General features: G+C 42.2%; 1 protein-coding gene across 3 annotated transcripts in view; it reads right to left on the bottom strand.

The window, feature by feature from the left end:
* TLN2 (talin 2) overlaps positions 1 to 24,792 on the bottom strand; it is a 483,978-nt gene that overhangs the window by 280,252 nt on the left and 178,934 nt on the right. The gene's annotated exons all lie outside the window — the stretch shown is intronic.

Raw genomic sequence — 24,792 nt, forward strand, 5'->3', positions numbered from 1 at the left:
AACGCATTACTTTCTTCCCTGTGATGGGAATGTTTAATGGCTTTAGATTTAAACAAAGATCAAATATATACATTATCCTTCCTGCCCCCACCTATATTTAAAACAAAAATCACAGGCAATGCACTGGTTTTTAAAATCAGCATCCGTAAGCTCTTGTCTTATTCACTTTTTTCCTCCGTAGCTCCTGAAACCTGTCTGTGAAGCAGTCCCGCCTTGCTTCCACTGTTCCCATCTCACTCCCAGTTCTCTAAGGCACTGATATCCAAGCATTTAGCACCTTATCCATGCAAACCCAATTTGAAAGACAGAAGAATCATAATCGATCATAGATTATGGCCAATAAAATGGGCCAGCATTAAACATTAAACAGTTAATGCTGTTAACAGTTAAACAATGGCCACAGTGAGAACATATATATGAAACAATCAAACAATAAATATGTAGCCACAGAACCAAGTTTCATATGAAATAGACCAAGTGCATGTAATCTAGTCTGGGTAGGTATGTGAGACTAGTTAATAAAGGATGTTGGCTGGCTGTATGGGAGGAGAGAAAAATCTAGCATGTCTCTCTCTATTTAAAGAAAATAAATTCAAAATAGAATCAAATGAGTACTAGAAAAATTTACAGATGAATAGTTTTATAATATTAAGATAGAAAGGCCCTTTGTAAACATGACATCAAAATGTAAAACTCAACAACTGAGACATTTGGCTGGCAACATTTTTTTTTAAAATCTCAGATCAGGAAAGGCAAAAACAAGTAAAAAAGAAAGACAACAAACAAACAAACTTAGATACTTTGGTTAAAATAAGAAACTAAGTAAAAATATTCATACAAGAGCTATATGAAAGGTCACTATCCTTACAGGAAAATGTCTTAAAAGCCAGTAAGGAGGGACTTCCCTGGCAGTCCAGTGGTTAGGATTTCGCCTTCCAATACATGGGGTGTGGGTTCAATCCCTAGTCAGGGAGCTAAGATCCCCCATGTCTCAAGGCTAAAAAACCAAAACATAAAAACAGCAGCAGTATTGTAACAAATTCAATAAAGTCTTTAAAAATGGTCTGTATAAAAAAAAATCTTCTTAAAAAGTCAGTAAAGAAATTAATACCCCAGCTCAAAATGGATGAAGCAAATTAATAAACTTCCCATGAGAAGAAATAGAACAGTGAACAGTAACAAATGCATGAAGAGATACTCAATTACACTAATAATGGGAAAATACAACTTCAGAAAACCGAACTCTTTTTATCTGTCAGATTGATGATGATGTTCAAGACTGACAGGAGCTGTTGTTATGGCCACAGCTCACGATGTAGCCACTTTGGCAATTATGTCAGAATGTAAAATGGCACACCCTTTGATCTAACAATCTTTCTCTAAGAATCTACTCAAAATAGATTATTGTGAAAGCAGAAAGCTGGATACACATAACATGTTTATAACCACAGAAGGTAGAGAGAGTAAGTATCCTAAAGGTTTACAAATAGGAGATGTCAAGTAAACATATATTTATTGATGATATTTATTGATACAAAAAGAGCCATGATACATTTCTGAGTGAATAAAACAGGCAAGACTTCCCTGGTGGCACAGGTGATAAGAATCCGCCTGCCAATGCAGGGAACATGTGTTTGATCCCTGGTCTGGGGAAGATCCCACATATTGTGGAACAACTGAGCCCATGTGCCATAACTACTGAAGCCTGTGTGCCTAGAGACCATGCTCCACAAAAAGAAAAGCCACTGCAAATAGAGAAAGCCCATGCACAGCAACAAGACTCAGTGCAGCCACAAATAAATAAATAAAAATTTAAAAATAAAACAGGTAAATGACCATGCAAAGTATGATTACATTTCTGCATGTGCATGTCAGTGCTTCTAGATGTCCTTATACATGCTACTTGCTAAAAGGATGTCTATTAAAACAGTAATGACTGCCCGACTATCTGAATTTTAAAGCATTCCTGCTTTTCTTATAACTGTTTGAATTTCATATAATGAGCATGAATTTTTTTTTTCCCCAAAGAAAATGGTGGAGCTGTTTTTTAATGTCACGCTTGAGTGTAAAGTAATATACTGTATAGATTGCTACTTTCCCTCCATCACCTTCTCTCTCCTCGTTGTAACGCTTGTGTGACACATGTGCTTGCTGTGAACACTGATGAGAGAGGGCCCTTCCTTCTCTCTGGTTCCTATTCATTCCTGAGGGCCACTTCATCCTTGCCTTAAGCTCCTAAGACACACCTCTATCCTTATTATAAATCTCTCTCTCCCTCTCTCTTTTTTTTTTACTTAAGCTAGCTTGAGTTGGTTATCTGTGACCAAAGGAACCCCATGTAACACAGTGCTGCTTTTGATTTTCCACCTTCTCAATCATCCATTCCATTTGAAAACAGAACAGTAAATCTTGTAATCACATGAATGAAGATCTGTTGTATACAATGCCATGTATTGTTTATGACCTACAGCCAAAGGAACTGAAGCAGGCAGCCCAAAGTTAGTATAACAAAGGCAAAAATACTATTCAATACTTCAAGAGATAGAGGAGCTCTTTCCTGACTAACATGAGAACCCATGAAAAGACTATTTGAAAAAGAATAAAAACAAAGGGGACATATTTGTCCAGATGGGCTATTTCTACTGTTAAAATAGTCTTCATTATCATGTTTTAGCCACTTTGCAGATTTATTTTTATTGGGTTATATTTACATATGAAAAGCTTTTTTTCTTTCTATTTAGACTATAAAGTACAGAAATGTATTCCCATAATGGGCCCATTATGTTCAATTTATCTCCAGCAGACAAATTTACTCTTCTCATTGCCCTATCTTTAAAGGTTCAGAAGTTCCATATAATACAAGAATACTCCTAAGACTGTAATTAGGAACCTGGCTAAAAAGCAACAAATATACAAACCCCTTCAGAGGTGTATTGGATGTCAAATACAAATCTAATTAATCCCCCTCAACCTCCCAAAGGGTCCTCTCCCCAAAAAAATTTGTCTAGAAAGTAGAAAAAGGACTATCCAATTTCAAAGACAAGCCATCAAAGGTTTAACTAAACATCTGTGCCTCCAGGGCATCACTCAGACAAACCCGCAGGCCACCGAGTGCCCACTGCTGGCCTCTGTTTTGACCGCCCCCTGCCCCAGGGCAGGGGCATCTTTCTAAGTAGATAGATGGGGGAGCCAGGTAAGTCCATATTTGAGGCTGAGATGCATCAGGATTTGAGACAGAACATGGCATTTAGGGGAAGAGCAATAGCACAGGGATTTACAGCGACTGATCCCGATTCTGTCATTTATTAGACCTATTAAAAGGCAGAGACATCACTTTGCCAACAAACGTCCGTATAGTCAAGGCTATGGTTTTTTCCAGTAGTCATATATGGACGTGAGAGTTGGACCATAAAGAAGGCTGAGCACTGAAGAATTGATGCTTTCGAACTGTGCTGCTAGAGAAGATTCTTGAGAGTCCCTTGGACAGGAAGGAGATTAAACCAGTCAATCTAAAAGAAATCAACCATGAATATTTGAAGGACTAATACTGAAGCTGAAGCTCAATACTTTTGCCACCTGAAGCGAAGAGCCAACTCAACTGGAAAAGACCTTGATGCTGGGAAAGACTGAAGGTAGGAGGGGAAGGGGCCAACAGAGGACGGATGGTTGGATGGCATCGTTGACTAAATGAACATGCATTTGTGAACATGAGCAAACTCTGAGAGGGAACGAAGGACAGGGAAGCCTGGCATGATGCAGTTCCACGAGTCGTGTAGCAGAGTCGGACACGACTGAGTGGCTGAATGACAACAACAATTAGTCATTTGGCCTTGGTGTACCTCAGTTTCTTCCCCTGTAATAATGCCCAGAAAAAGGGCTGTTGTGAGGATTAAAGGCAATAATACATCTAAAACCATGAGGTAAGTTCAAGAATCAAACATGACCTTGCTTGACCTCCAGCTCAGTGGGAGCTGCAATGGCCACTGCCCACAGGCAGAAACTCATTGCCTGATCAGAGCAAGGTCCCTAGAGAACCCTAAGACAGTATATGTCTCTACATAGGACAATTACCTATTCAAAATGACTATTTTAAACATGAATAAGACCCTTCCAATTAAATAGAAATTTATTCTAAAGGTATCAGGAGCCTGTTATTTGAAGGAATGCTGCCTTTAAGAAGCCTTCTCTGGATCATATGATAAACTTCTTGGCAGCTCCCATGTTTCACCTTTTCTGGAGTATTTTGAGAAGTGTTTATAGACATGATCAAAAGGCAGAAAAGCTGCTGGCTAAAATGCTTGTCACCAACAGAAGGACCTAACTGTTTTGTTTTTTGCACACCTTGGACCACCTCCTCCTTCCTTGTGGAAACTTAGATATAACTCCCCAAGTCCCATGTCACTCATTACCAGAGAAGAGAGAGGAATACTTAGATACTTCAGATGCAGAAATAAAATGGATGGGTAAAGTTTCTAACAGTGCATGGAGTCCAGTAAGCGTCCAGTAAAAGGTACATCTTTAAATGATTCATCTGAACAGCAGTAAAGAAGCAAAATGCATATTAAGTAATCTGGAACTACACAAGGCACTTTTTCACCATGAGAGTCTTATGGACTCTGTTTTCCACATTTCACTTGGCAAAATCCCCACAGGAATGCAGGGCCAAGTTGAAGGGGGTTTTAAGCCATGAAGAGCCTGCACAATGTATATGGCTGAAATCACACTATGTGGTCAGACCCAAAGGAGCCAAGAACACATTTATCCTAATATTCCAATCAAAGATGGAAAACAGGGCAATATGACACTCAAACTTTACCCTGGTACCATCTACACGAACATAAAAATAAGAAGATAGGCCTGTACGGGCAACATCCCAAGTGTTTTTGGTGCCCAAAGTTACAAAAGGGCTTTTATAAGGCAAGACCAAGCAAAGGGGCAGGAGAGCCACTAGATTTTAGCCAAACATGAGCAGAATATACTACTCTTAGCTTGAAGTTACCACTAACATTTGACACATTTATTACTAATTGCTCAAAAACAAAATCCAAGAAGAAAGAGACCAAGTGTGATGTTTCAGTAGCCATAAAATAAAGACAGGAAGAGCCAAAGAGAGAAAAGAGGACAAATTGTGAAAACAAAATCCTTCCAACTTCCCAACTTCCTCCAATTCTACCCTCTGCCAAGGATCATTTTTTTCTCCTCTGAAACCTTGAGAACATTTTCTTTGAAAGCACAGTTCAATAACTAGAGACCAGTTCTACTGTGTCAGAAGGTATCTGACTCCAAGGGAAATGACAATTCTCTTTTCATGGCTTTTCTTGGCTGACTTTCCAGCTAGAGACTGGGTCCTGGGGTCAAAGGAGACTCAGTGAAGCCAACCTCCAAGTACCAATGCTCATGGCCCTCAGAAGTGAGGAATGATACGTGACTTTGATCTCTGCAAGCAGAAAGAAAGGCTCCAAAAATCCCTCTGGATGCCTCTTCCAGAAAACCAGGAAGTAAGAGGTATTACGAGTGAAAGAAGATTCTCAATATACATGTGTGAAATGCTGGTTTAAATCAAGGAGTTCCTTTAATGCAGAACATTTTGGACAGTTCAATGTGCTAATGTGGATATAAATAAGAGGCCTCAACCTTATCTGTACACAGATTCCTTTACCTTTCATGGTCTACGTCGTGGTACACGTGCCCAGGTCAACAGTTTGGAAAATAATGTTATAATTAGTTCTTTTACGCAAATGACTATTGAAGGCTCACTCTGCCCCACTACACATGCAATGACAAGACCAGGCACCACGCCCCTAAAGATCAGGTCACAGTGCAAACAATATTAATGTAAAGTACTGTGAAACTTCTGTTTACTAGGAGGGTTGGAGAAGTGCTCTAATTACACTGCTTTACCTCCTTCAGTCTTTAGATGCTTTTCACAGCTGGACAACTTGAGAAATGCCCTGAATTCCCTGTTATGCTGTAATACACTGTTCTCCATCTCTCGTTTATATATAAGTAAAACTAAAATAATAACATGAGGTAGAATGTAAGCTTTCAGAAGAACAGGGACTCCTCTTGGTGGAGAGCTATCCCTCCAGCCCTCGAACAGCAGGTACAAGGATGTTCCACAAATGTTTGACTATTATGAATAAGTGTTAGTCACTCAGTAGTGTCAGACTCTTTGCAATCCCATGGACTGTAGCCTGCCAGGCTCTACTGTCCATGAAATTCTCCAAGCAAGAATACTAGTGGGTAGCCATTTCCTTATCTGCTATATGAATAAAGTACAGAATAAATAAACTTATATAAGTGTATCAACTCATTTTATGAACTGGCCAAAATACATGGTCTACAGTTTTAAATTGATTTTGAAACGCTTACTCTAAAACAATTTCCTATTTCTTTTTTCTCAAAAGTAGTTTGTTTTGCCTGTTTCATTCCTACTAATATCTCCCATCCTTTGTAATTCCCTCCCACAAAACCACCCCTCTAAAATAAAGGGTATTTTTCCTTTGACTTTTGGATTAGAAAGAACTTCAATATTCTGAACTTAATGTATAAAATAACCCTTGCAACACATTCAAAAGAATAAATTTAAAAATTTTTGCTAAACATAATTCACTGTAACAAAATAGGATAATGCATTAAAATTTTTTAACAAGTATTTTTTTTTCTTTAAGGGGATGAGGAGGAAAGAGTAGAAAAAAACTGTTTTAGTTCTTCCTTGGTCATTCAAAACATTGACTAGACCTTTCCCACGCCCATTCCTCTGACAAAACTATTAATGCCAGCGTGTTTCCATTTGGCAATTTTCAACTTCTGGTTAGGCTATAGTCCCTTTTTCCTTTTTTTACTTTTTTAAAATTAATGTTATTAGAGTATCGTTGCTTTACAATGTTGCATTAGTTTCTACTGTACAGCAAGGTGAATCAACTATATGTTTACATATATCCCCTCTTTTTTTAATTTCCTTCTCATTTAGGTCACCACAGAGCATTGAATAGAGTTCCCAGTGCTATATGCAGTAGGTTCTCAATAATTATCTGTTTCATACATAGTATCAATGGTGTGTGTGTATATATATATATATATATATATATATATATGTGTGCACATCCTAATCTAATTCGTTTCACCCTCCCATTTCTACCTTGTTATCCATATACTTGTTCTCTATACATGTCTCTATTTCTGCTTTGCAAATAAGATTATCTATACCATTTTTTCTAGATTCCACATATATGCATTAACATACGTTACCTATTTTTCTCTTTCTGACCCATTTCACTCTGTATGACAGTCTCTAGGTTCATTGATGTCTCTGCAAATAGTACAATTTCATTCCTTTTATGGCTGAGCAGTATTCCATTGTACATATATACCACATCTTTATCCATGCCTCTGTTGATGGACATGTAGGTTGCTTCCATGTCCTGGCTATTGTAAACAGTGCTACAGTGAACACTGGACTACATGTATCTTTTGGAATTCTGGTTTTCTATGGGTATATGCCCAAGAGTGGGATTGCTGGATTACAGTCCCATCTCTTGCAGCAGCCCTGCCCTGTGCCACCAGCATGCCAGCCCTTCTGCAGCCCAGAGTAAACCATCTAAGAAAGTCATATGAGTCTATCCTCAAATTCCCAACTGCACGAATCTCCAGGGCCCCTTTCTGCACCCCTGCTTCATCTGTCCCGGCAGTCAAAGCCTCAGCACCAGTGAGACCACACTCCACCTGGAACCCCGCACTCTCTGTACGGCTTCCCTGCAGTATCTTCTGACCTCCCAACTTCCATGCCTAAAATGGCCTCCCCACAACCCTATTCATCCCCCATCAAGATCCACCTACTTCAGGGAGACTTCATAGACCACACCTTTGTTTCTACATTTACCATATCATGTTGAAATAATCTCTTTAAGTGTCTATAGTCCACAGAAGACAGTGAGCTGCCAGAGGACAGGGGCTATGACTCCCCCTAGAGCTCTCGCCTCAGCTCACAGCAGTGTTCCTAACACCCAGTATGTGCTCGGTAGGTATCTGAAGAATGAATGAACAAGTGTAGTGTGATTAATAACTTCGAGACACTAGGGATGAGAGTAGTTAACTTTAAGAGACTGGAGTACTACAACAATAGGGTCAGGATGGGGTCAGGGGTGTGTGTGTGTCTATGTGTATTATGCATGCCCGCACTGAAGAGAAGGGGCTGCCTCATTCCATGAACCTCCTTCCTGCTTCTTCAAGGTCAAGGTTCCAGTTAAAACCCCTAATCCTGCCACCCCGCTTTCCATTTTTAGTCCCAGGGGTTTTGGTTGATGACTCACTCTCCTGCCACAAACCTAAGTGTCTTTGAGTCAGCGTCTCTCCTGTTTGGCCTGCTGTCAATAAGGGAACTACACCTTTTCATAATTATACCTTTCCCCCCATCTCAAAGCAAAGAAAGACTTCGAGATTTAACGATTAGAGGATGGTATAAGATGTCCCCCTCTAAGCTATTCCCTATCCTAACTCCTAAAGAACGTCTGTTGGCTCACTCGAGCTTGGACCCTGTGGGAGAGCAGTCATGCAGGGACCCGCAGTGCAACCTGACGCACATGGAGAGGCAGGTGTTAGTCATCAACCAGCAGAACATTTCTTTTAGGAAGGCCAGGTGAGAGGCTACACCAAAGTGAACAAAAAGGTTCACCTCTACAGTGGAACACTGTTCCACACTAAAAAGAAACGAGCTCTCAAGTCATGAAAGGACACTGAGGAATATTAAATGTGTACTATAAGTGAAAAGCCAATCTAAAAAGGCTATATACTGCATGATTCCAACCGAATGGCATTAAACCACAGAAAAGGCAAAACTATGGAGACAGTAAAAAGATCGGCGGTCCCCAGAGGCTGTGGGCTCAGAAGGGATGAACGGGCAGAGTACAGAGGATGTTTAGGGCAGTGAAACTATTGTATGTTAAGCTGTTGTGGTGGCTACAACTCAATATACATTTGTCAAAGCTGATAGAACATACAACACCAAGAACAGACCCTAATGCCAAGCATGAACCTTGGGTGGTTATGATTTGTCAATGGAGGTTCATCAATTGTAACAAACGTACCCTCTGGGGAGGAATGTTGATAATGGGGTGGGGGGGTGCTGTGTGTGTATGTGGAGAGTGGGCGTGTAGGAACTGTGATCACTTTCTGGCCAATTTTACTATGAACCAAAAAGTACTCAAAAAATAAAGTATATGAAAGTAGAAATAAAATGAGCAAGAAGAAAAGGGTGAGGCGTGATGTCATGGATGCCCCTCCCCACCCCCGGCACTGATGCCAGGGAAACTCCTATGGCAGAGCCTGGGGAGAGGTTCAGAGTGAGACAAAGTGGGCTTGGCCTGCAGAAGCAGAGATGGAGGACCTGGGCTCCCCTGGCCAACGGGATGGCACTCGCACAGAGAGTAATGAGGCTGAACTTGGGCTGTCCCACGCAGAGACCCAACCTGCTAGAAGCGACCCTGAGAAAGTCTCCTCCCCCACACTTACTCTCACTGCCACCTCAGCCTTTAATTTGTGGGCTACTCCTCCGTACCAGCTCCTCAAGAACTTCTGTACTGAAATCATTCAACTGAAGAACACACAGAGAATACTACTTTCTCAAGTGGTAAACTATATAAATTTCCATGCCAATGAAAAACCCATCAACAACGATGGAATATCCCAGGGCTAGGGAAAGGGGTGGCCTTCCCATAGAGGAGAAATAATAAACTCCTATGAATTCGTTTAAACACTTATTCTTCCAGCCCTCAAAACCTGGCTGCCCAGGTGTTGTGAGCACCATAAAAGCAACAGGAAGAATCAAGGTGCATTGTGGAAATTCATTAGCTTCTGGGCAGCTTAAAATAGGCATTACAGACAAGAACACGGAGCCTTTTGGGAGGATGGCTTGGCTAACCAAGAACAAATTAGCTACTCAGGTATACATAATGTGAAATCAGGGACACTTTTTTTTTTTTTTTTTAATAAATAAGAACTTGTCATCACTTGACTGATCAGTAGCTATTGTATCCCTCATAATTCATCATTCAAAGGTAACATTGCTGCCCTCATATCTCTGACTATGTGCACTCTGGTCTTCATGAATGGCCACCTGATACATTTTCCAAAAGGCTGAATCCCTCTGATCTTTGTTCCACTAGCCAATGGTTCTCCTATACATATTCATTTTGGTACATTTCATTCAAAACCAAAATACTCCACAAGAAATAGCTCTTTTGCCACTGAAATTTCCTCTTCTTGTTACATTTTGAAAGTCAATCCTCCTGAGCCATATGTGTCCTCCTTCTTTCCCTGACCTGTCATTCCAAGCTCTTCCTTTTCCCAGGAGCCTTCCTTCCATGTGGTTTCCCCTACTCTTGCTGTTCTTTCTGTTTTCACAGGTCTTGGTAGATTCTCTGCATCATTTGGCCATTCATTATATCATATTGCATTCCTTCCAATTCTGGTTCCACAAGATTCTAGAATTCCAATAGATAAGCTGTCCAACTATTCCAACAGGTAAGGTGCCCACGTGCCCAACACAAAGCCTGGTGCCCAGTCACCCACGGCCAGTGGCATCCTGGTTCCCTTACACCCATGTTGAGTGCACAGAGCAGTGTGGGTCCTCCGAGCCTCACTCCACTCCTCTGCAAAAGGCAGAAGGAGAACCTCCTTCACAAGCCAACCTAAGGGCCACATAAGCATAAGGCCTGGGGTAAAATACACCTGTAACCAACACTGATTTTTTTCTCTGAAAGTGTTATCTCTGGGCTCTAAAACTGGAATAAAATGTCTGTAAGAGCAACATCAAGACTCACATCTTTCCTGTATTTCTTCAAGGCATCTTCACATAAAGGAATATTCAATAGATGATTTTCAAGCTAATGGCAGTTACTGTTGGATAATGGATTTCAGAGCTTTTTTTTTTTTTTTTTTTTTACAACTTCATGTACCATTTAAATACCTAAAGCTTTCTATTAACAATTTCAAATAGCTAATAAAGAGAATAATGAATCCCTAAGTAATCATCAGTAGTCATGTATGGATGTAACAGTCGGACCATACATAAAAAAGGCTGAGCGCTGGCTGAAGAATTGACGCTTTTGACCTGCGGTGCTGGAGAAGACTTGAGAATCCCTTGGACAGCAAGGGGATCAAACCCTCAATCCTAAAGGAAATCAACCCTGAATATTCATTGGAAGGACTGATGCCGAAGCTCCAATACTTTTGGTCACCTGATGTCAAGAGCCAACTCAATGGAAAAGACCTTGATCCTGCAAAAGATTAAGGCAAGAAGAGAAGGGAACGACAGAGGATGATGAGATGGTTGGATGGCATCCCTGACTCAATGGACATGAGTCTGAGCAAACTCCAGGAGGTAGTGAAGGACATGGAAGTTCAAGGAGTTGCAAAGAGTCAGACAAGAATTAGCAACTGAATAACAACAAAAGTACTTTTCACTCGGAATAACAACAAAAAGTACTTTTCACTCGGCTCCAACAATTATCAACTCCTAGTCACTCTCATTTCGTCCAAATTCCCTCTTACTTCCTTGTGCAAATCTCCCTCACTGGAGATTATTTTGAAGCAATATCAACTATTACTCCACTTCAATATAACTATTTTATAAAACTACAGTTTTTAAATCTGAAAAATACACAAAAAGCCACTTTCATTTAGAAAAAAGAAAAATTCTATGCTTATCCAATAAGTTATTGCCATCTCGTCTTCTCTGTCTCTGTTGCATACTGCAAGACATGGATGACTCAAGACAGACCCAGCAGGCTTGAGTTCTGATTCCCGGCAGCACAGGAGCTCTCTGGGTGACTGTGGGCAGGACAGTCACACAGTCACTCCCTGGAGGTCTCTGCTCCCAAGGAGGACATCAGAAGAGGAGGGCTCTGATGTTCACAGTTCACCTGCTTGGGCACAGCTAGAACTTCCCCTTTTCTATGTTTCTTTGTCATTCCCAGCACCAGCTTCACTACCCAGAGTAACCTAGTCTATACCTGCTGCTGCTGCTGCTGCTGCTAAGTCACTTCAGTCGTAACTCTTTGCCAAAAACAGAATTAGCAAGTATACAGTATTTAAATAGCAAAGTCTCTTCTAGGAACAAGTTTCCTATATAATAACCTTGCATTAAAAAAAATCATTCCTTATATATATTTTAATTAAATCTCTCAAAGAAAAAACAGAAACTATAAAGCAGAGTCCTGCTTGGCTCTTTCCCCTGGTCTTTGTCCTTATGGAATAAGCAAAAGCAATTCTTGAGTTCCCTCCCTGCCCCTGGGTGAAACTAAGCAGCTAGTCCACAGAAATGACCTGCTAAAAATCACTGATACAAATAGCCAGATGTCTTTGGGGAGGAGGGGTGACTCCCCAGATTCCCCTTCTATTCCCTCTAAGGTAACTATGAATTCCCTTGAAATTCTTTTAGACCAAATCCTAATTCAACTATAAAACTGCTCACATAACTGCAAATTATCTAACTCACTGTGGGCTTTGGTTCTCAATCTACACTACCCAGTAACATGACTACTAGTCATTCGTGGTTAATGAACCCTTGACTGGTGACTAATCCAAATCAAGACGTGCAATGTGTATAAAGTCTACCAATTTTGAAGACTTAATAAAATAGAATATAAAATACCTCATTAATACATTCTGTACTGGGATTTCCCTGGTGGTCCAGTGGCTAAGACTTCATATTCCCAGTGGAAGGGGCCCAACTTAAACCACTGGTCAGGTAACTAGACCCTGCATGCCACAAGTAAGAGCCTACATTTCATACCTAAGACCCAGCACAGCCAAATAAATAAATAAATATTAAAGAAAAATAGTGTGGGTTACTTATGGATGGCTTTAAAAAAAAAAACTATAGCAAAGATGCTTTTAAAAATAAACAAGCAAATTCCATATTACATTTTGAAATGTTAACACTTCATATGTACATGGTGAAATAAAACATTAAAATTAATTTCACCTTTTTCAATGTGGCTACTGGAGAATTTAAAATTACACACATTGTACAATGTTTCTAGTACAGTGCTTCTCTAGATTCTAATTCCTTTTCACAACAGCAAAAATAGGTTTCATGTTAACCCACCATAACTGGTGTTATTTGAATACAAGCCTAAAGCTAGAATTAATTTACTCGGACTTCTCTTTCAAATTATTTTGTATACTTCCCTTAATGGTTCCTGCCAATTCCCATTAAGATTTAAATATTTAAGTGTTCCAGTAAGACAATCACAGCTACCTTGAGCATAAAATATCACGTAATCACCAGATAGACCCCATCAGACTTCAAGTCAAAACATTTAAAGGCTGTGCTATTTAAAAAGCAATTCCCAGTCCCTATTTTTTTATCTCGCAATCAGAATATAACATTTCTTCTGGCTGCTATGACCTTGAGTATTAGAATTTCACTGTATGCAGCTGAGAAAATACTCAAACTCACATTTCTACTATAAGACAAAGGAGAGCTAGGTATACTCCATATATGAGAAGGAGGAAAGTCACTTACCTGCCTTTTACTGGTTTCCAATGGATGAAATAATGAACATCTGATTACACATATGGTTGAACAGTGATATTTTTTTTAAGTCTAACATTCTGCCTGACCTCTGAAGGTCAGTAGACTTTACAGCTCTTCCTAACTGTGTTTCTTTGTTATCAGCAGAGATCAGAATAAGTTGGAGCAATTTCAAAAAAGTTTAACAAAAAAACTGGACTCCATGGAAATTGATGAACGAAGTAAAACCTCCACTGTCTGGCCCAGCACTATCCACAGGGTGGTCTGCCCACAACTAGTTTGTGACTGGTCTGCAATAACGCAAGTACAGAAATTGAGAGTAAACATTTGGAAAGTTTTATAGTAATTTGACAAAGTATTTATGTTGGTTGAATGTAATAAAAATAAAAGTGCTTACAGTTTATGTCTGTTTTAAATATTTCATCTTTATTGTATTTTTTATTGACACACAAAAGTAGGTCAGCCCAAAACAAATTATAAATTAAATTACTGATGGTTCCTTTCAGAAACACTAATCTAAACCAACCCACCAGAATCCTTCATTTTCTGATCATCTCATTCTTCATGTGTAGGAGTCAAGAGGCATAAGGTAATAAAGGGGAAAGGGAGCAGAAACTACATTTTTAGGAAGGAAAAACCACCACTTACAAGAGGGTGAGTAAGGCAGAACTATGTCCAAGACACAGCTAGGATTAGGATCTATAACACCGTTAGGGGAAGCACCCTGAATAAAACCGCCCACCCTAGCCAGGCACCATAGTAACCATTTGCATGAGTTGTTTTATGACAGGAGGTCCTGGTAAGGAACACGGAAATAATAAGCCACCACCAAAAGGAAAGGTCAAAGGAGACATCACTTGTCCGACCACCTCCCCAAATCCTCCTCTCTGGCATCCATCTTGGCTGAACAAGGCGTGCACCACCAGGAAGGACTCTGAGTCAGAATGATAGGCTAAAGACAACCTGGGACCTAATCCCATCACCATAAAACCCCGAGCTGCGAGCCACATGGCAGAGCAGTTCTCCTGGGTTCCCTTACCCTCCTGCTCTCTCCACCCAGGTGACCTTTCCCATAAAATCTCTTGCTTTGTCAGCACATGTGTCTCCTCAGACAATTCATTTCCGAGTGTTAGACAAGAGCCCAGTTTCGGTCCCTGGAACAACAACTATAACATTTCTACCTTTACAATTACAGTGCCATTTTTCTTCAATTATAGCTTTTTTTTTTTTTTTTTGGCTATACCATGCATTTTACAGACTCTTAGTTCCCCAACCAGGAATCAAACCCAATCAGTGAAAGTGCAGAGTCCAACTCTTTGTGATCCTGTGGATTGCAGCATGCCAGGCCTCTCTCACTATCTCCTGGAGGTTGCCCAAGTTCATGTCCATTGAATCAGTGATGCCATTCAACCTTCTCATCCTCTGTCACCCTCTTCTCCTTCTGCCTTCAATCTTTCCCAGCATCAGTGTCTTTTGCATAAGTCAGCTCTTTGCATCAGGTGGTTAAAGTATTGGAGCTTCAGCTTCAACAGCAGTTCTTCCAGTAAGTATGCAGGGTTGATTTCCTTTCAGATTGATTGGTTTGATCTCCTTGTTGTCGAAGGAACTCTCAAGAGTCTTCTCCAGCACCACAATTCGAAGGCATCAATTTTTCGGTGCTCGGCCTTCTTTTTTGTCCCAGAGGACATATATGGAGGAGTACATTTTTAAACTGCCTAACCATATCTACTGGAGTTGTTTTATTTTTTTAAGATGATCACTATTTTCCCAATTATTTCCAATTATTCTCCAATCCTATCACAACCAATGTTGAGGTTTTTATATATTCTTTTTTCCTGCTCTTTGATCTTAGTTTTAAAACAATAGTCACTTTACTAAGGTATTGATAAGCCCTAATTTCTACCTCTCCTGCAACATCTCCTGGATTACTTCTCTTTTACTTGAATACTTACTGCAAAAATATTTTCAACGCTGGATTTTGGTGGTACGTTTTTGAGGGCATATACCTGAACTTATTTTTATTTTGCCCTTGTATTTTTTTTACTTTAATATTTAAATGATATTGTGCTAGATAGAAAAATTGTAGGTTTAAAGTTCTTTTAGTATTTAAAAATTTATTTTTCAACTGTGTTTCTGCAAACAGTAAAGTCTGATGGCAAGCTTCTTCCTTTGTAAAAGATCTGCTATTTCTATCTGGAAGCATTTAGAGGAGTATCACTGCTTTTGTTAGTCTAAAAGTCACTATATGTATTTGTAGTATTTTTTCTTGTCTCTCACTCTGAGCCTTTTCAGTTCACAGCCTGTTATTTAAATTTTTGAAAGAGTCACATTTTATAGCTTATAAACTATACCTTTATACATTTTAAAGCTAAGTTTGCATTAAAAAAATTTATGTATTTAAAAAATAAAATAAAATGCCATGGATTATAAATCACTTTGTGATATGATATGTAAGTGATGGGTCCTGATTGACTATTAATTTATAAACAGACTAAAGTTCACATGTGGAATGATTACAACTCAACTAAACAAAAGTGTCAAGTGTTCATTAAACATGCACAGAAATCAAGTAATGCTGTTTTCAAAAAGCCTTCTAGGTTGAAGCTAAAAGCCAAAATTTTTGAGGTGAGTAAGGAGCTCATTAGTAAGCATCAACCACATACAAAAGGTTCTGAGGGACAGAAAACTGAAGAGGCAGCCTCTAAAGAATTCAACATTGAAATGCCAAGACAGATGGTACCCAAAATATCAAGGAGCAGAGAGTTAAGCAGCTTAAACATCAAATGACTTGCATTGACTGTCACTTCAATTACAATCAATCTCAGACTCCATTTCCTAAGCACTGGGTCATCCGACAGAGAGGCTACTAAGAAAGTTGAGTCCTCCCCATGTCTGAGACCCAAGGTCAAGGGCTGAGCAAGGAGTCAGCACCCACACGCCCACCCCATGGCCAGTAGGCACCAGCTGTTCATGCCCGGCCAACTACTTCCCCTCTAAGCCTCAGTGTCCTCATCTGTAAAAAGGGTTAATGATGCATATCCCTCAGGATTATGGGGATGCTGGGTTCTGATGATAAAAAAACTCAGGGATTTGAATTTGTAGACTGAAGGAAAGAAGCCACAGCCCAGAAGAGGAGGGGGACTCCTGGAGAAATAGAATTTGGGGGGAGAAGGCAGAGGAGGCTTCTTCTGCCCCAGAGCTCTTTGCTCACACTGGACACTGGCCGGGAGAGGCAAGAAGTGGGTCAGGGGGCACCTCAGGGAGCTCTGTTCTCTATGTGGGATGGGAGGGCTGTTCTCCATGAAAAGTGGGTGCCAAGGAGGAGCTGGAGTAAGGGGACTGAAGCATGGTGGGAAGTCTGTGTGCTTCCCGGAGGAACCTGAGTGTGTGTGGACCAGGGGCCCCTAAAAGGACACCATGTGGGAAGAAGTTGAGAAGTGGCTGTGGATCCCAGTGTGTGTAGGCACCAGCCTCGAGTGGTGTCCCCAGAGGAAGTCGTCATTCTCCAAGGCCCAGGGCAAGGGCATGGGGGTCCAAGCTCGGGTCCCCAGTCAAGGAGGAAGTGTGAGCAGGGGATTCTAATCAAGCGGGAGGAAAGGAGGAGTTTCCATAGGGAGGTTTCAGTGAGGTCAAAGAGCAGAGATTCATGGTGTCACCAGGGTGCAAAGAAACTCTCAAGAAAGCTGCTATTCCTGGTAAACCAACCCCTGGCTTGGGGTGTGGTTATGGAAACTAGAAGGCAAGGCCTTGACAGAGAGCCAGTCAGGGTCAGCTGGGTTGTTAAAGGACGCACCTGCAGTGGGGGCTGGAGCTGCCAACCATGCAGGATCCTGGGAAGGTGGGAAGGCCCATGCATGCGGATCAGCTCCTGGGAGATGCCTGGTATTGAGCCCCAGGGACAGCACATGGTGGGTAAGGAGCCACTGGGCGAGGAGGGGGGTGGTAGCAAGAGGTGATGGACTTGCAGGAAGGGCAACTGGGAGGTGGTAGCAGGGACTCGACCCCTCCTCCAGACCCTGGGGTCTTGGGAATGTCCTGCCAGAGCAACAGTGACTAAGGAAAGGCAGGGGCTATGAAAGAGCCTGGAATCAAAAGTGTCAGCGAGCAGCATTCCAGGCTCAGCTCTGTCACTCGTAGAAACTGCTCGATCACTAGGTCCTCCGCTCTCATGGACTTCCAGATCTCTGGCTGCCACCACACATTCTGGCATAGAAAGGTTTGGCAGAGGACTTCCACGGTGGTCCTGTAGTTGAGAATTCACCTGCTAATGCAGGGGACACAGGTTCGATCCCTGGTCTGGGAAGATCCTGCATGCCACAGAGCAACTAAGCTCATCTGCCACAACTACTGAGCCCGTACTCTAGAGCCCGTGCTCTGCAACAAGAGAAACTACCGCAATAAGCCCGCACACCACAACTAGAGAGTAGCCCCTGCTCGCTGCAACTTTTGCTTGGAAGCCCAAGCAGAGCAACAAAGACTCAGTGCAGCCCAATAAGTAAATAAAATTTTAAAAAAAGTTTGGCAGAGAGTAGACTGAAAGGCTTCATTTAAGGGTAGGGGAGGAGAGGGGAGCTTTACAGGCCCACCCAAGAGCACATGTGTGCTAAGGAGAAGCTACAAAGCAATAAGGTACCTGCCAGCTGAGTATCTTCCCTGAGAAAATGACTGTACCCCATGTCAAGCCAGAGAACCTGAAAAGAAGAACTCACAGAATTTGAAGACAAGCAGGTACCTACTATGTTTCTGCCAGGCCAGGCACTAGGTCTAACACCTCCACGTATCAATACACTGGAAACAAAGAGAATGAAAGATGGTTTCCAATACATGTTCTGCCCTTGAATATCATGATTAGATGAAGAAGAGCCCAAAGCAGAGCAAAAGGGACCGAGGAAACATATCAGCCAAAGGCAACAGATATTTAGTACAAAGGCACTTTTAGGTTTAACACTGATTCATTTATTTTTAGAGATGATAATTATGTTTAGGGGAAAAAAAGCTTCAATCTTTTAGAGTTACATACTTAAATATATACAGATGAAATGCAATGCTGAGGATTTAAACTAATCAAGTGAGTGGAGAAGGAGGGGATCTTGATGAAACAAAACGGATTGTAAGTTAATAATCACTGAAGGGGGGGGGATGGGTACAGTGGCACTCCTACTGTGCTTTCTGCTTCTGCAGATGTTTCCAACTTCCAATTAAAAAACAAAAACAAATAAATGAGAGGCACTACATGAAGGCACAGTACATTGTTTGTAACCTAACTGTGTTACTTTGATAACAATATTGTAACACACTCAAAATTCTGAAAGTATGTTTAAATGATAAAAATGCCTCTGGCTTTAGAGGCAGATCAACAGTTCCATAGGGATGCAGTCTCTTCTGTAAGTTTTCTAAGGAAGCACAACTAGCCAGCTGTACATTCAGGCAGTCACGCTTGAGAGGATCCAGGAAATACATCTGCCCAAACAATGCGTCACCTTGACATCCAAGTTTGGCACCTTCCCCTCCGATGACATGAAGTAAGTTTGACTGATTCACAGGCATGATAGGCAATAGACTCCTGTCATGCTTTGCTGCCCAGGTGAGGAATCGAGCAATGCAAAGATGCCAAGTGTCAGGCATCCTCGATGTGACTGGCATCCCAGTCTTAAAGCCACCAGAGGAATGGCAACAAGTCAGGGAATAAGCCTGCTCTAAAAGCTAACGGCCGATAACGACGATTTGATCAGTGGCCTACTGGCCTTGCTTGTGTGAGACCCACATCATGACCAGATTGAGCACAACCAGGCTGAAAGAGGACTCGCCAGAAACAGGAGTCAAGGTTGAGGAACTGAACCACCACTCCTCCATACCCTGCACACACATACCCTTATCCTTTCCATCATCAAATTCAGGACCCTATCCAGGGGTTGAACCTGCGTCTCTTGTGTCTTCTGCATTGGCAAGCATATTCTTAACCACTAGCGTCACCTGGAAAGCCTCCTTTTGTGCTATCACTGTGCAAAGGATTGGCTTAAGCTGGTGTCTCTCAGGCTTGGGTGACTTTTGTCCCCCCTTCCCCAGGTAATGGGACATTTGGAATTGTTTGGAGACACTGTTAGCTGCCGCAACTAACTAGGGAGAGGGGCTACCAGCATTCAATGGGCAGGGGCCAAGGACACTGCTCAACATGCGCCCATGTATAGGACCACTCCACATGATGAAGAATTATCTGGCCTAAATATCAACAGGCTTAAGTTAAGAAGACCAGGCTGAAACAAGTAAAATGACAAATGAAAGGAAGACTCAGACTTGTTCAGAGAGGGAGGGCGGGAGAATGCGACTGTCTTCTGCAAGTTCTGTATTTACATATTTCTACCACTATTCTTCAACCAGATGCAATATTTGATGCCATGTCCTCTGCTGTAGCTCTTCTTCTTTTGTCTACTAACACGAGAGGGACCAGACACTTGAGAGACGACAACTGCCAAGACCAATATTTGCTCTTTTCCAACGGCCATGTTTACTCAAGATTACTCTGCCCTTGGTGAACTGGAAAGCAATTGATTGTTGACACACTTGGAATAGAGCCAAGGAATAGTCTGACATCCTTTCTCATGGGTGGCGAAGACGGAATATGGTTAACAGATGAGCCGTCTCTAAAAACCACCTCGGCTTTTGGATGTAACCCCTTTGAAACCATTGGGAAACAAGTTCCTATCAACAGGGCAATCCTGTTAACATTCTCAACAGCACAGGAGACCTTCAAGAAGCAGAAAAAGAAAGGCAGTGAAATTAGGAAAACTACACAGAGAGGGAAGGGAGAGGGAGAACAATTATCAAATAATTTAAGGGCACTTTGACCTGAAGGAGAGAAAGGAGAACAAACCCACACCTAATTACTGCTCCATCAACTGCAATTTTATAGCCAGTTGAGACTATATATATCTTGATTGTAAACCCAGAAATACAACCCACCACTGACCTCCATGGTGACCAAAGATTCTCTCCTTGTTTGATTTTTATTATTTACATTTGCATAAGTGGCCTGTTTATATAATAGATACTTCTGGTAACTGAAATTCAGCTGCACCTGAATTTTACAATCACAGATTTTTCTCTCATGGGCCATACAGCTTCATTTTTCACAGCAATTCATGCCCCTTTAGCACAAAAATTAAACTGTGGTAACTTCCCTGGTGGTCCAGTGGTTAAGAATCCTCCTTCCAATGCAGGGGACGCAGGTTCAATCCTTGGTCGGGGAAGATCCCACATGTTGCAGGGCAATGAAGCCCAAGCACCACAACTAGAGACAAGCCCGCACACCTCGATGAGCACTCACATGCCGCAACTAAGACCCAACACAGTGATAAATTCATACACACATAAATTAAAAAATTAAACTGTGGCTACAATTACTACCAACCAAGTTCACCTGCTAACGTTAGAAGCCAAGAGATTTTGGACTAAAGACTGTACCAGTGCCACACATGAATTCCAACTGCTACCCAACCCAAGAACGTCTGGGCAGAAGGTATACCTGAGATGGCAATTCTGACATCCTGGCAACAGCGAGCACCCACGCCTGCTGATGGATTCTTTCTCAATCTCCCATGCCTGGACTAATGTGGGCTCTGATGGATTCTTTCTCAATCTCCCCGCTTCTGGGAAGGAGCTGAGGCGCTAGACCCAGAATGTCAGACCAGAAGTCCCTGCCCCAAGAGCCCATGACTTTAGGGTACAGAGGCAAGGTCAGAGCAGACCCTTTGGTCGTTTCAAGAGAGCTCACACCCAACCTCTGCCTGAAAGGGTTGAATATTGGCCTCTCAAAAGATAAGTCCGTGACTTAATTGTGGGAACCTGTGAATGTGGCCTGATTTGGAAAAAGATTACATATACATCTGTAATAAGATTACGTCTGGATAGATACTGACGATAGTGATTTGAGATGACCCTTGGACTACACAGGGAAGTCCTAAATCCAGTAAGAGGTGTCCTTATAGGAGCCAGAAGGGAAGACACAGAAGACAAAGGTCTATCTTTGGAGTGCGGTAGCCACAAGGCAAGGAATGCCCGGGGCCACCAGAAATAAGAAGAGGTCAGGAATGATTCTCCCCCAGAGCCTTCCAAGGGAGCATGGCTCTGCCAACACCTTGATTTTTACTTTGGGCCTCCAAAACTATTAAAGAATACATTTCTGATGTAGTGAATGAAAGGTGGCAAAATATGCCGCTTTGGTATAATGATTATTTTCAGCTGTAGGCAAGGGAGAAACAGCAAATGGAGGGAGAAGCTTTCTGTGATCTGCCCTTATCTGCCTCAAGATAAACCTTCAAAAGCAACTCAACTGTATAAATCCCCACCCCTGGAGTTTCAGCACCCAGGAGAGGAAACACACCCCCCCTTCTTTCCCTATTAAATACATGTATTAAACATATCCCCAGACCGCTTCCCTATTAAGATGATGTTGTTTAGTCACTAAGTTGTGTCCAATTCTCTGCTACCCCATGGATTATAGCACGCCAATCTTCTCCATTCTTCACTATCTCCCAGAGTTTGCTCAAATTCATGTCCATTGAATCAGTGATCCCATTCATGGATCACAGCCTTGTCGTGGCAAAGAGGCTTGTGTAACTCAATGAAGCTCTAAGTCATGCTATGCAGAGCCACCCAAGATGGACAGGCCCTAGTGAAGAGTTCTGACAAAATGTGGCTCACTGGAGGAGAAAATGGCAACCCACTCCATTATTCTTCCCTAGAGAACCCCATAAAGTGGTATTTAAGCCAGAATTCTACCTCTACCTCTTAGAGTTACTTATTACACCCTACGTGTATCTCCCATTATACATGAGGCATACAAGTCAATAAACTTCTGCTTTTCTCCTGTCAATCTTTTGTTATAGGAGGTCTCAGTTGAGAACTCAGAAGGGCAGAGAAAAAACTATATTTCCTTCATACATAAGCCACTCAACTTGCGGTAACTGATTAACATCATCCTGGGAAGCTACTCCATGGCCCAACACGGGGCCTGGCCAGCCTTAGCATATCAGAGTGGCCAGGTCAGGGTACACCTGGGCATCCTCCAGAAGCTTCTGCCTGAAACTTGTGAAAAGCTCAGGTAGGCAGGGCTGAGGATATGCCTTCAGCCCTGAAAGCCCAGGCCAAGGATGTTTTCCAAAGGATTGAGTTCTGTGGAAACAGTCAAGAAAGTGATTCCATCTGTCATAGGCAGAACACCACTCCCAAGAAACAACGCCTCCCAAAGGGACTGGGGGTTGGGGGGAAACACCCAACACCTTGAGGGTCCTCAGATGAAGGGTTGTTCATCATCAGCCACCTTTCCTGACACTTCCTGAGAACTTCCCACTGGCCATATCACCCAGGTTGCTACTTATTTTGGGTTTTGATTTCATCATTTTCTGCCTTTTCTTTAAATTGGTACCTCTTACATATGTTGCTATTATTTAGTTGCTAAGTTGTGTCTGACTCTTTGAGACCCTATGGACTGTAACTCAACAGGCCCTCTGTCTATCCATGGGATTTCCCAGACAAGACTACTGGAGTGGGTTGCCATTTCCTTCTCCAGGGGATCTTCCCAACCCAGGTATTGAATTCGAGTCTCTTGCATTGCAGACAGATTCTTTACCACTGAGCCACCTAAGAAGCCTGAAAATTTTCGTTTAGTGTTGCACCTAAAAAGACATGGGCTCTACTGGTATGCTTCCTGAGAACACTGAAGCTGGGGGGATTTGAGCAGTTTGCCCCCATATTGTGGGTTAGCTGATGGAGGAGCCAGAACCGTGACTTGGAGCAGACTCCAGAGCACGTCTTCAGCCTTGGGCCACTCTGCTCTGCCTCCCCTGGGGCCAAGAGACTTGTACTAAGCCCGCCCCACCCCATCCAGCGTGCTCCCTGCCAGGACCCCCTGCCTAAGCCCCACTATAGCAAGGTCCCCGTTCTTCCCAGCCTGAGCCTCAGCCATGGCCCAGGCCCCTTGCCTTGACCCCAGTACCTAATGGTGTTCAACAATAATAGGTACATAAAAACGCTCACGCCCGTTATCAGGGGTTCAGAGAAAATCCAGACAAGAATAGGGAAGTTTAAATGAACAGTTAGGTTGTAAGAACTATGGGGGACCAGAGTAGAGGGAATTCCCGAGGTCCTAACTCACGCGTGTCATCTTCACCTACAAAATGACATCGGCTCTGGCTAAAGCTAATGATCCCCATCAAGGCTGGCACCTCACACTTAAGCAAGGTCCTGTCACTCTGTCAGCAATGCCACCGCCCTCCGAGAGCCCCCATGGCCTAACTGCTCTGACTCCAGCCTCTGTGCTCAAATCCACCCTCTGCCAAAGTTCCAGGAATCTCGAGGACACATAAAGGTTGACTACCTCTTCGGTCAGTGCTTTCTTTCGGCCAAGCATTCTGACAGTGCACTTCAGACACCTTTGAAATACCTGGTCCCTTGAGCCAGCAATCACAATGATGGAGAGCTATCATCACGGAATAATCTTACATGCAGAAATGCTTTCACATATGAAGACACTAAACCCTCCTTCTTCACCCTAATAAGAATTTGAAAACAATTTTATGATCCAAAAGAAGGGGCTAAGTTATTAACAGGGTTTGCTTCTCTTGATTGGATATTAATTACCTAGCTAGGAAAAAAATGCTGTTTATGAGATTTTGAGAAAATGCTTACTCTCTAATAAATAGAAAAACCAGAAAGCTAAACTGTACTTATGGCATGATCACAACCAACCCACCCCATGGAAGAGAAATCTGAGAGGAAGTTAGTCAAAATACAAGTGTTTCCTGAGTGGTGGGGCTCTAGATGTTTCTCTTTTACTTTTTAATTTTGCCACACATTTTCTATAATGACAATGGACCATAATTAAGAGCAGAGGAAAAATGAACTTCCTAGGTAAGACAAAAGATAAGGCTCCCACAGCTCCCCACTGCTGCAGTAGTTGTTCAAAAGGACACAGAGGACCCTCCACAAGTGAGTGCTACTTTCGGCCCTCAGCTTCCACAGCCCCATCCCCCCTCTCCCCGCCGACCCTGTGCACCCCATCTTCCAGGCACATCTCATTACCTCATGTTCCTAGAAGCACCCTTACACCCTACATCTCAGAACTCCACACACTGGTATGGCCTTTTTTTTTCCCCAGGGAAACTGAAAATACAAGGTTTATTAGTCACAGGTCCTAAAAGATACAGGGGCATGCCTAAGATGAGAGAGAGGAAGTACAGATGTGGGTTCTGTCTTTA

This window comes from Muntiacus reevesi, chromosome 7 (genome assembly GCF_963930625.1).
Source record: "Muntiacus reevesi chromosome 7, mMunRee1.1, whole genome shotgun sequence".
Classification (NCBI taxonomy): Eukaryota; Metazoa; Chordata; class Mammalia; order Artiodactyla; family Cervidae; genus Muntiacus; species Muntiacus reevesi.